General features: G+C 39.8%; 1 long non-coding RNA gene across 1 annotated transcript; it reads right to left on the bottom strand.

Annotated features, from left to right (window-relative positions):
• Nucleotides 1-942: 942 nt before the first annotated feature.
• On the bottom strand, nt 943-8,863 carry LOC147343949 (uncharacterized). The gene is made up of 3 exons (XR_015155140.1): nt 8,618-8,863; nt 3,976-4,123; nt 943-1,468 (listed from the first exon to the last, which is right to left on the bottom strand). It is a non-coding gene; the product is annotated as an uncharacterized LOC147343949 (long non-coding RNA).
• Between the last annotated feature and the right edge of the window lie 2,886 nt (nt 8,864-11,749).

Here is an 11,749-nt window from a genome sequence, read left to right as displayed (position 1 = left end):
TTGCAGTCCAAGGGACTCTCAAGAGTCTTCTCCAACACCACAGTTCAAAAGCATCAATTCTTCGGCACTCAGCCTTCTTCACAGTCCAACTCTCACATCCATACATGACCACAGGAAAAACCATAGCCTTGACTAGACAAACTTTTGTTGGCAATGGAAGCAACCTAAGTGTCCATCAATAGATGAATGGATAGAGAAGATGTGGTATATATAGGGCTTCCTTGATGGCTCAGACTGTTAAGAATCTGCCTGCAATGCAGGAGACCTGAGATCAATCCCTGGGTTGGCAAGATCCCATGGAGAAAGGAATGGCTACCCACTCCAGTATTCTTGCCTGGAGAATTTCATGCAATGGGATATTGCTGAGCCATATGAAAGAATGTAATAATGCCATTTGCAACAACATGGATGGACATAGAGATTATCATACTAAGTGAAGTAAGAGAATGACAAATATTATATGATAACACTTATATGTGGAATTTTAACAATGACGTAAGTGCACTTATTTACAAAACAAAAACAGACTCCTAGACTTTAAAAGCAAACTTACAGTTACCAAAGGGGAAAGGAAGGGGGTCATAAATTAGGAGATAAGTATTAATAGATACACGCTGCTATATAAAATAGATAAGCAATGAGGACCTACTCTATAGTACAGGGACTCTACTCAATACTTAGTAATAACCTAAATAGGAAGACCTAAATACCAGGCCCCCTGCCTCTTGAGAAGTCTGTATACAGGTCAGGAAGCAACAGTTAGAACTGGATATGGAACAACGGACTGGTTCCAAATGAGGAAAGGAGTACGTCAAGGCTGTATATTGTCACCCTACTTGTTTAACTTATATGCAGAGTACATAATGAGAAATGTTAGGCTGGATGAAGGACAAGCTGGAATCAAGATTGCTGGGAGAAATATCAATAATCTCAGATATGCAGATGACACCACCCTTATGGCAAAAAGTGAAAAAGAACTAAGACTCTTGATGAAAGTGAAAGAGGAGAGTGAAAAAGTTGGCTTAAAGCTCAACATTCAGAAAACAAAGATCATGGCATCTGGTCCTCTTGCAGAAAGGTGGACCATTTCCAGGGCCCGAAACTGGGCTGTTGCCTAACACTCAGAAATGAATTGTCTGAGGAGACACATGTGCTGACAAAGCAAGAGATTTTATTAGGAAAGGGCATCCGGGTGGAGAGCAGTAGGGTAAGGGAACCCTGGAGAACTGCTCTGCCGCGTAGCTCACAGTCTCAGGTTTTATGGTGACGGGATTAGTTTCCGGGTGGTCTTTGGCCAATCATTCTAATTCAGTGTCTTTCCTGGTGGTGCACGCATCGCTCAGCCAAGATGGATACTAGCGAGAGGGATTCTGGGAAGTGGATGGACATGAGGTGTCTCCTTTAGACCTTTCCCGAACTCTTCCAGTTGTTGGTTGCTTATTAGTTCCGTGTTCCTTATCAGGATCCCCTGTCATAAAACAACTCATGCAAATGGTTACTGTGGTGCCTGGCCAGGGTGGGTGGTTTCAATCAGTGTGCTTCCCCTTACAATTACCCCCTGAGAGACTTCATACTCAAGGTACTTCTTGGGAATTGGGGCAGAGGTCTCTTCCTTCTATAACATCTTCCTGCTGTGCATGGGCCTAGGCCTGCCTAGCAGAGCAGATGTCTCTCTCTACCTGATCTAAGTTGGGGTGTTCCACATCTGAAACCACCTTCCACCCTTGTAGTAACAGCAATTTAGTTTGAAACTGTTGGCCTCTTTCAGAGATGAAATAGACGAGGGCCAAATGGTAGACCTAACAGGATGGTCATCTCTGATCCCTGAAAACAGAAGGCAACATTTGGGGTGAGGGTTGCAGGGTTTGTGACCCTTTTTGATTGATTGGTGGTGAGGCAACAGAGCTGTGCTCCAGGAATCTTGTGTTCAGTCTGAAGTTACCATCCTCCACCTGGGTGGGGGCTCAAAGACATTGTTAATGCATATTTCTTTGAGTAGGAACCAGGACTCTGGAGGCTGTACCAACCTTTGATTGTTTCTCTGTTTCTGTATCCCCTCCCTTCCCTGATTAACAACGGTTTGAATCTACCCTTTGGAACTCAGGGAAGGTCAAGGAGGCTGAATGAAACCTATATCCTACAGACAAGAAATGAAGAACACAGAACAGATTTCTCCTCCAGAGCCCCACAGAGTTATACTCAGTTTTAATTAAGGGAACTAGGCAACTATGACTGTGATAACTTCCTGTCAAAATGGAGCATAGAACTGCCTCAGCTTGGAGTATAGACACTGAATTGGAAGTATTTCTGAGTTCCAAGTTCTAGATCTGAGTCTTGTATGATTACAAAATCTCAATCCCTTGGTCTGCCATTTTGGTGTAACAGACCCAGTTAGAAGTAGTTGGAGGAGTGATAACTGGAATTTAGTAGACAAAATAAATCTCATTTATTTTTATAAGAATAGGCCTGAAACCCAGTCTGGACCTGTCACTTCAGGGAGACAGGTAGTCAGTTGCCTGTTTTATAAAAAGTAAGGTCACAGTTACTAGCTTCCAGCAGACACTGTTTTGAGAATGGTGGCATCCAAGCCTGACATGACTCAGAAAACTCAAGTGTTTAGCAATAAAAGGTCTAATCTGAAAGTACACCCATAGCATAACCTAGTTATTTCCCAGGATATCTGAACCACAGCTACTCTAATAGCCAAAGCAGATTTCACCATTAATGACGTCAGTGTTTCTCTAGGTATGAGAAGATGCAAGAATTGGAACTCATAAAACCTTCTCCTGAAAAGATTTAACTATGTGAAGGCCTGTTCTGCCAGTTTTTCCCAGAGCACAGAGTGCCTCATTCCTGATTTTCACCCTGAACTACTTTCAGGGACATTGAAACTCAGTAGTTGCAACAGCCATGATTTAATCTCTGTGGGTGTAGATCGCAAGTGTCAGTCTTCAGTTGGCAGAGCCCCTTTTTGCTCATAAACTTGACCATGATTTTGAGGGGGGCATTTCATGACCATTTTATCCCATGGTGCTGAGAATGTCCATTCTCAGGTTTGGCAAAGATTTTGTTGACAGGCCACTCAATGTGCTGTTATTGGACTAGGCCATAAAACAGTATTCAAAATTCTCTGGACCACCTGTCTTGCTAGCCTCTTGGTCCAGGAAAATATTCCCTCTTTTTGCTTCTTCCCATATCTAGAGTTACACTGTTACCATCATCGATCTCATATGGGACTATATATTATTCTATTAGAGGCCTCAGACACACATTTGACAGTGTAAGAAACAGCAATTTTGTAAAACAGGTGAAATACAAATAACATAGCCAGCAGTATTAGTAAAGTCACAAGTAAGACTTAAGTTAATAGCTTCCATTAGATGTAGCCCAGTATATCTCAGGTCATCTGACTTAGTCTGCTCTGTAGAATCTTTATCTTCCAGGGAAATTATATATTGGTACCATCTATAAGGCACATAGCCCCATTTTCTAGTGTTACTAGACTGATTGTCCTTAGTATGATTTAATTGTTTCCTACACAGAGGAGACTTTAAACCTAAATTACCATACCCTGGTGTTATCTATATAAATCCATCCCATAATTGTGGGAGATTTTTTCCTCCCTTGCTGAAACTTTTCTTGTTGCTCTGATTGAGCTTGAGTAATAGGAAAAAGCTCAAATTTATGGCCAGAGTCAGAGCAGTCATTATTAATTGGCCCGGTGAGGGGATCCCATCTAGTAATATCACAGTAACCTAAATATGACTATAATATTTTTAAAGTAAATTTTCTCAGGGCCAACCAGTTAGAATCTTGTACTAGAGAAACTTAACAAGGTAACCAAGAACTAGACACAGGTAATTGGCCATAAACTCAATAATTGAATTGATTTCTAAAACTAGCATAGAATCAGGCTTATGATAGAAAAACATTTGATTTATATGCAAAGGTCTAAGAAGTCAAGAGTGATCATACGAATCAGGTCCAGCATTTTGGGCAAGCTGTCCACCTCTGATGTCGTCATCTTCTCATCCTGGTGTAATGTAGTTTCTCCTGCTTGAGCATCATTTTAAGGTGAGATCAGGTCAGCTGTCTTCTCTATAGACCAATCCACTGTAGGGGCCTTTGGAAGTGGGAATTAATCTAAGAGTTAATTTCCCTTCAGTTTCATTGTGCATGAGCTAGTTAAGAGTAACTGGTAAAAAAAAAAAAAAAAAAGTCCCTCCATCCAGGTTGGAAACAGTCCCTTAAATTATGTCTTTTTCCAGTCCTGGTTGCAGGTCATGAGCCATCTGATCTTCATCCAAAGATAGATTACTGAGATAAGCTTCAGAAACAAACTTAGGGTGTTCTTTAAGAATTCAATTAAATTTTACATTAATATCACATAACAGCAAAGAACTACCTAAGAGATGAATCTTATGGAGATGCAGATCTCCATTAACAAACTGGGATTTAATATTTTTTGAAATATCTTTTTCTCCCTGAAGTTATCCTCATTTTTATCAAATATAACCAAATTAAGGCTAGCTTGTTTGCAAAATAGGTCTGTTCTCATTAATTTTGGTCTGATGGTTTATATAACCATCATATGATCATATTGATCATAGACTTTTTATTTTGCTAAAACATTTATAGTGTCTAAGGCTGAACTTTTAAAATAAAACAGGGCTGGGAAACTCACACCAAAGGCTTATCACAGATTTTGCATAACAAATCTAGGTGAATTCTTCCCTTTTTAAGGTCTCAAAAATTTCTTGAGATTTTTCTACTCGTGTTACTTACTGGAAACCTAAGAATTTCCAATTTTTGGAGGAGTCAGATAGAGAGAAAGTATAATTGTTTTGTTTATAACGTTTAATTTTACCAAAGTATTGTCATAATTCGTTTGAGAGGAAGGTTTTCCCTACTCCCTGAAAACCCGTAACTTTTCAGATAGAAACCATAAAAGTTATAAGCATATTCATTGGTTCATTCAGTCCTTTTGTTAACTTTTGTGAAGTCATCAAGTTTTCTATTAGAATACCAGGACATATCAGAATGTTAAGAACTCCATATAATTTATAGGATATCTGTATTAGTAATTTTAACATACATTATACCATGAACGGATTTATTACTAATTTGATCATCTTTTTCATATAATTTAACCAACCAAATAAACAGTTTAATATCTCTCTTTGGGATGTTTCAGGGGCCCTCTGAAGAACCCCAAAGTTACCCAGAGGTCAAAAGAACTTCAAAAGAATTCTATTTAGGAAGTTTTATTTAAAAGATCAATTAAAAGGGTTTATAACTTTTGGTCAGATTTAGTCAGTGTGATGGGTGTATCATTCAGCTTGTTAGTATGTCACAGATCAGATCAGATCAGTCGCTCAGTCGTGTCCGACTCTTTGCGATGCCATGAATCGCAACACGCCAGGCCTCGCTGTCCATCACCAACCCGAAGTTAACTGAGACTCACGTCCATCGAGTCAGCAATGCCATCCAGCCATCTCATCCTCTGTTGTCCCCTTCTCCTCCTGCCCTCAATCCCTCCCAGCATCAGAGTCTTTTCCAGTGAGTCAACTCTTCGCATGAGGTGGCCAAAGTATTGGAGTTTCAGCTTTAGCACCATTTCTTCCAAAGAAATTCCAGGGCTGATCTCCTTCAGAATGGACTGGTTGGATCTCCTTGCAGTCCAACGGACTCTCAAGAGTCTTCTCCAACACCACAGTTCAAAAGCATCAATTCTTCGGCGCTCAGCCTTCTTCACAGTCCAACTCTCACATCCATACATGATCACAGGAAAAATCATAGCCTTGACTAGACGAACCTTTGTTGGCAAAGTAATGTCTCTGCTTTTGAATATGCTATCTAGGTTGGTCATAACTTTCCTTCCAAGGAGTAAGCATCTTTTAATTTCACGGCTGCGGTCACCATCTGTAGTGATTTTGGAGCCCAGAAAAATAAACTTTGACACTGTTTCCACTGTTTCCCCATCTATTTCCCATGAAGTGGTGGGGCCAGATGCCATGATCTTTGTTTTCTGAATGTTGAGCTTTAAACCAAATTTTTCACTCTCCACTTTCACTTTCATCAAGAGGCTTTTGAGTTCCTCTTCACTTTCTGCCATAAGGGTGGTGTGATCTACATATCTGAGGTTATTGATATTTCTCCCCGCAATCTTGAGTCCAGTTCATGTTTCTTCCAGTCCAGCGTTTCTCATCATGTACTCTGCATATAAGTTAAATAAACAGGGTGACAATATACAGCCTTGACGAATTCCTTTTCCTATTTGGAACCAGTCTGTTGTTCCATGTCCAGTTCTAACTGTTGCTTCCTGACCTGCATACAAGTTTCTCAAGAGGCAGATCAGGTGGTCTGGTATTCCCATCTCTTTCAGAATTTTCCACAGTTTATTGTGATCCACATAGTCAAAGGCTTTGGCATAGTCAATAAAGCAGAAATAGATGTTTTTCTGGAACTCTCTTGCTTTTTCTATGATCCAGCGGATGTTGACAATTTTATCTCTGGTTCCTCTGCCTTTTCTAAAACCAGCTTGAACATCAGGAAATACACAGTTCACATATTGCTGAAGCCTGGCTTGGAGAATTTTGAGCATTACTTTACTAGCGTGTGAGATGAGTGCAATTGTGCGGTAGTTTGAGCATTCTTTGGCATTGCCTTTCTTTGGGATTGGAATGAAAACTGACCTTTTCCAGTCCTGTGGCCACTGCTGAGTTTTCCAAATGTGCGGGCATATTGAGGGCAGCACTTTCACAGCATCATTTTTCAGGATTTGGAATAGTTCAACTGGAATTCCATCACCTCCACTAGCTTTGTTCGTAGTGATGCTTACTAAGGCCCACTTGACTTCACATTCCAGGATGTCTGGATCTAGGTCAGTGATTACACCATTGTGATTATCTGGGTCGTGAAGATCTTTTTTGTACAGTTCTTCTCTGTATTCTTGCCATCTCTTCTTAACATCTTTTGTTTCTGTTAGGTCCATACCATTTCTGTCCTTTATCGAGCTCATCTTTGCATGAAATATTCCTTTGGTATCTCTGATTTGCTTGAAGAGATCTCTAGTCTTTCTGATTCTGTTGTTTTCCTCTATTTCTTTGCATTGATCGCTGAAGAAGGCTTTCTTATCTCTTCTTGCTATTCTTTGGAACTCTGCATTCAGATGTTTATATCTTTCATTTTCTCCTTTGCTTTTCACTTCTCTTCTTTTCACAGCTATTTGTAAGGCCTCCCCAGAGAACCATTTTGCTTTTTTGCATTTCTTTTCTATGGAAATGGTCTTGATCCCTGTCTCCTATACAATTTGTCTCCTGACATTTGTACAAAATGTCACGAACCTCATTCCATAGTTCATCAGGCACTCTATCTTTCAGATCTAGGCCCTTAAATCTATTTCTCACCCATTGTATAATCATAAGGGATTTGATTTAGGTCATACCTGAATGGTCTAGTGGTTTTCCCTACTTTCTTCAATTTAAGTCTGAATTTGGCAATAAGGAGTTCATGGTCTGAGCCACAGTCAGCCCCTGGTCTTGTTTTTGCTCACTGTATAGAGCTTCTCCATCTTTGACTGCAAAGAATATAATCATTCTGATTTTGGTGTTGACCATCTGGTGATGTCCATGTATAGAGTCTTCTTGTGTTGTTGGAAGAGGGTGTTTGTTATGACCAGTGCATTTTCTTGGCAAAACTCTATTAGTCTTTGCCCTGTTTCATTCCATATTCCAAGGCCAAATTTGCCTGTTACTCCAGGTGTTTCTTGACTTCCTACTTTTGCATTCCAGTCCCCTATAATGAAAAGGACATCTTTTTTGGGTGTCGGTTCTAAAAGGTCTTGTAGGTCTTCATAGAACCGTTCAGCTTCAGCTTCTTCAGCGTTACTGGTTGGTGCATAGACTTGGATTACTGTGGTATTGAATGGTTTGCCTTGGAAACGAACAGAGATTATTCTGTCGTTTTTGAGATTGCATCCAAGTACTGCATTTCGGAATCTTTTGTTGACCATGATGGCCACTCCATTTCTTCTGAGGGATTCCTGTCTGCAGTAGTAGATATAATGGTCATCTGAGTTAAATTCACCCATTCCAGTGCATTTCAGTTTGATGATTTCTAGAATGTTAACATTCACTCTTTCCATCTCTTGTTTGACCACTTCCAATTTGCCTTGATTTATGGACCTGACATTCCAGGTTCCTATGCAATATTGCTCTTTACAGCATCGGACCTTGCTTCTATCACCAGCCATATCCACAACTGGGTATTGTTTTTGCTTTGGCTTCATCCCTTCATTCTTTCTGGAGTTATTTCTCCACTGATCTCCAGTTGCATTTTGGGCACCTACTGACCTGCAGAGTTTCTCTTTCAGTATCCTATTATTTTGCCTTTTCATACTGTTCATGGGGTTCTCAAGGCAAGAACACTGAAGTAGTTTGCCATTCCTTCTCCAGTGGACCACATTCTGTCAAATCTCTCCACCAGGACCCGCCCGTTTTGGGTTGCCCCACGGGCATGGCTTAGTTTCATTAAGTTAGACAAGGCTGTGGTCCTAGTGTGATTAGATTGACTAGTTTTCTGTGAGTATGGTTTCACTTACTTGGGTTTCTCTTACCTTGGGCATGGGGTATCTCTTCACGTCTGCTCCAGCAAAGTGTAGCCATTGCTCCTTACCCTGGATGAGGGGTATCTCCTCACTGCTGCCCTTCCTGTCCTTCAATGTGGGATAGCTCCTCTAGGCCCTTCTGCACCCTTGCAGCTGTGGCTCCTTGGACATGGGGTTGGTCCTCCCTGCCACAGCCCCTGGCCTCGGTCATGCGGTTGCTCCTCCCCGCCGCCCGCCTTGGCCTCGGGCTCACAATAGACCTAAATACCAAGGCTCAAGGTCTAGTGAAGTCAGCTCCACCAATTTGGACCTACTTGCCTCTAACCAGTTTTCTTATGGCTGTGTCATTTCTAACAAAATCCATTTATCTAACTAATTGTAATCCAATTTTAGAAAATCCTGATCATGCATAACTCTTTAGTATTTTTCACACCTTTTTATTTCTTTTTTTTTTTTTCATACAGAAAACACACTTCCAATTTTCATTTAGTCACCAAGAACTAACTTTTATATTAGCATTTTATAGATTGGTGAGCATAAATACCAGTAATAATTTCTAAAGCCCTTGCTTTCTTAGAACATTTTAGGATGGCACCAAACATTATTCATCTATAGTCCCAAATCTCTTTAGTTTCTCTGTAAAAGGAAATTAGTGTTTAGTAGTAAATGTTTCAAAATCTTATTTTATTTGGAAATGACCTAACTATTCAATAGACTTCCAACACTTAGCACACTTAGCACAACCCTTAGAAATTTAAGTTTCACCAATCTGGAGAGACTATTTTAGACAGATATTTCTAAAGAATAATTATTCTTAATAGAGTTTATATAAAAGCTCATATCTCATTTACATTTTTTTAGAAGTTTCTTCACTCGAGGTAATTTCCTGGTTGACAAACTTGTAACAGATATAATATTTAACATATATTAAACCTAGGTACAATGAAAATATTCTACTTAATGTTAATTACTCTAAGACATGTCTATATTAGATAGGTCAACAAACAAACATTAATATTAGGTATTTAATATTGAATATTTCCCAGTTCATATGAACCTGGAATTTATTGTTTAATTTAGAATTATTTGATTTGTAAGCACTTACCATTTTTAAGCCAGTTAAATGGAGCTCATTTACAAATTAACCTCAAAAATATTACCCAGAGACAAAGACATACCAAGACATATTTAGACAGACACAGTGCAAGATCTAGCTTCATTTTCTAAGTTAGTCATGAATTAGATATTACAATATAAAATTTACTAGTTTATAAAAAAAAAAAAAACAGTTGAAATAAATAAAAATTTTAAAGTCCTTTTCCCCTTTTCCCTCAGTCTCAGGAGTTAGAGATGGTCTAGATAAGTGTTCCTGAGAGCTCTGGTCTCAAGGCACAGGGAAAGAAAATCAAGTTCTAACAAAATGGTGGCAGGTCTAAACCAAATGGTGGCCAGACGAAGCAAAATGGTCATCAAAAATCAGAACACAGAGTTAAAATACACACATATAAACCTTGCAGTCCTCATCAGACACTCCCTTAAATAAAAGAATACAGTCTCTCAGAAAACTTCCTATAGAGACACAGAACTTCAGATCCAAGTACTAACATCAAAGATTTCAAAGGGAGGAAAGGAAGCCAGATTGAAAGAAGAAGGGGTAGGAGGCAGGAAAGGGGGGTGAAAGGGGTGGCCTTACAGATGTCTCCTGCGACCTACAGATACCCAGGCATTATGGGACTTTTCCCTGGGCCTCCAGAGAAGGGAGGACTGGAACTCGGCCCTACCAGAAATCAGACCAGAACAGAACCAGAATTTGAATTCTCTGCCAAGAGGAGGTGATCAGTCTCCAATTCTCAGCTCAGGCTGAGGGCCCTTCGACCAGATTCCTGGGTCCAGGACCAGGGGAGTAGAAAAACAGGGAAGGATAGGAAGGGTTAAGGAGAGGAAAGAGAGAGGGAAGGGGAGAGAGGTCAATAAAGTCTCTTGTTCCTTACTGGTCGGGGCACTCTGGCAAGTTGTCCACGTCAGGAGGAGACCAGGGACAAAAGGGTCCCAGTTGCGGCCGCTGGGTCTGGTCCATTGGCAGGCAAGCTGGCTCCTGAGTACCCCAAATGCTCAGGATGTCAGTCTCAGTGAAGAAGAGTCCCCGCCAGAGTCGCCATTTGTTGCAGGAAGGCGGACCCCTTCCAGGGCCCGAAACAGGGCTCTTGTTCAACACTTGGAAATGAATTGTCTGAGGAGACACATGTGCTGATAAAGCAAGATATTTTATTGGGAAAGGGCATCCATAAGGGAAGTTTCCATTTGTAAGGATTTCTTCCACTATGAAACCAAGAGGAAGATGATCGAATCTTTAGAAACTTATCAACAGAGAAGACAATGACCTAAATTTGCATCAAATCCTTAGATTGGTTTACTGTGCATTTCCTGGTCAATTAGCCTTCATAATTGACTTCCCAACTCCTTCACCCTCTTTTGTTTTTAGTTGAGGATGATATTTAAGTAGTGGCTTTATCCCTTTTCAGGAATTACTCAGTTTTCTTGGGTTTCTCCCATGTGTATGGGTGAGACATTGTTATTAAATTTAGTTTTTTTTTGTTTGTTTGTTTCTCTTGTCAATCTGTCATATCAATTTAATTGTTAGACCAGCCAAAGTACCTAGAAGAGTAGAAAAAATTTCCATCTCTACATAAAATACTATGCACTTCTTAGTCACTTTTGTGAAAACACAGATGGAATTATGGAAATTCAAACAAACTAATGCTGCTTGATGAATTATAATTTTTAGAGTGTAAGTCTGAAATAACAGGACAGATGCTTGAGCCAAAACCCACTGTGGCACATAACTTATAATCATATTTATATTTAATATCTTCTATAGAGTATAAAAGATTTATATTTGTAAAATAGTCAGTACCCCAATGTTCATTGCAGCACTGTTTATAATAGCCAGGACATGGAAGCAACCTAGATGTCCATCAGCAGATGAATGGATAAGAAAGCTGTGGTACATATACACAATGGAGTATTACTCAGCCATTAAAAAGAATACATTTGAATCAGTTCTAATGAGGTGGATGAAACTGGAGCCTATTATACAGAGTGAAGGAAGCCAGAAAGAAAAACACCAATACAGTATACTAA

The sequence above is a fragment of the Bos grunniens genome, chromosome 26 (genome assembly GCF_055505025.1).
Source record: "Bos grunniens cultivar Pamir isolate PY7600 chromosome 26, Bosgru_T2T1.0, whole genome shotgun sequence".
Taxonomy (NCBI): domain Eukaryota; kingdom Metazoa; phylum Chordata; class Mammalia; order Artiodactyla; family Bovidae; genus Bos; species Bos grunniens.
This window is presented reverse-complemented; position numbering and strand designations above follow the sequence as displayed.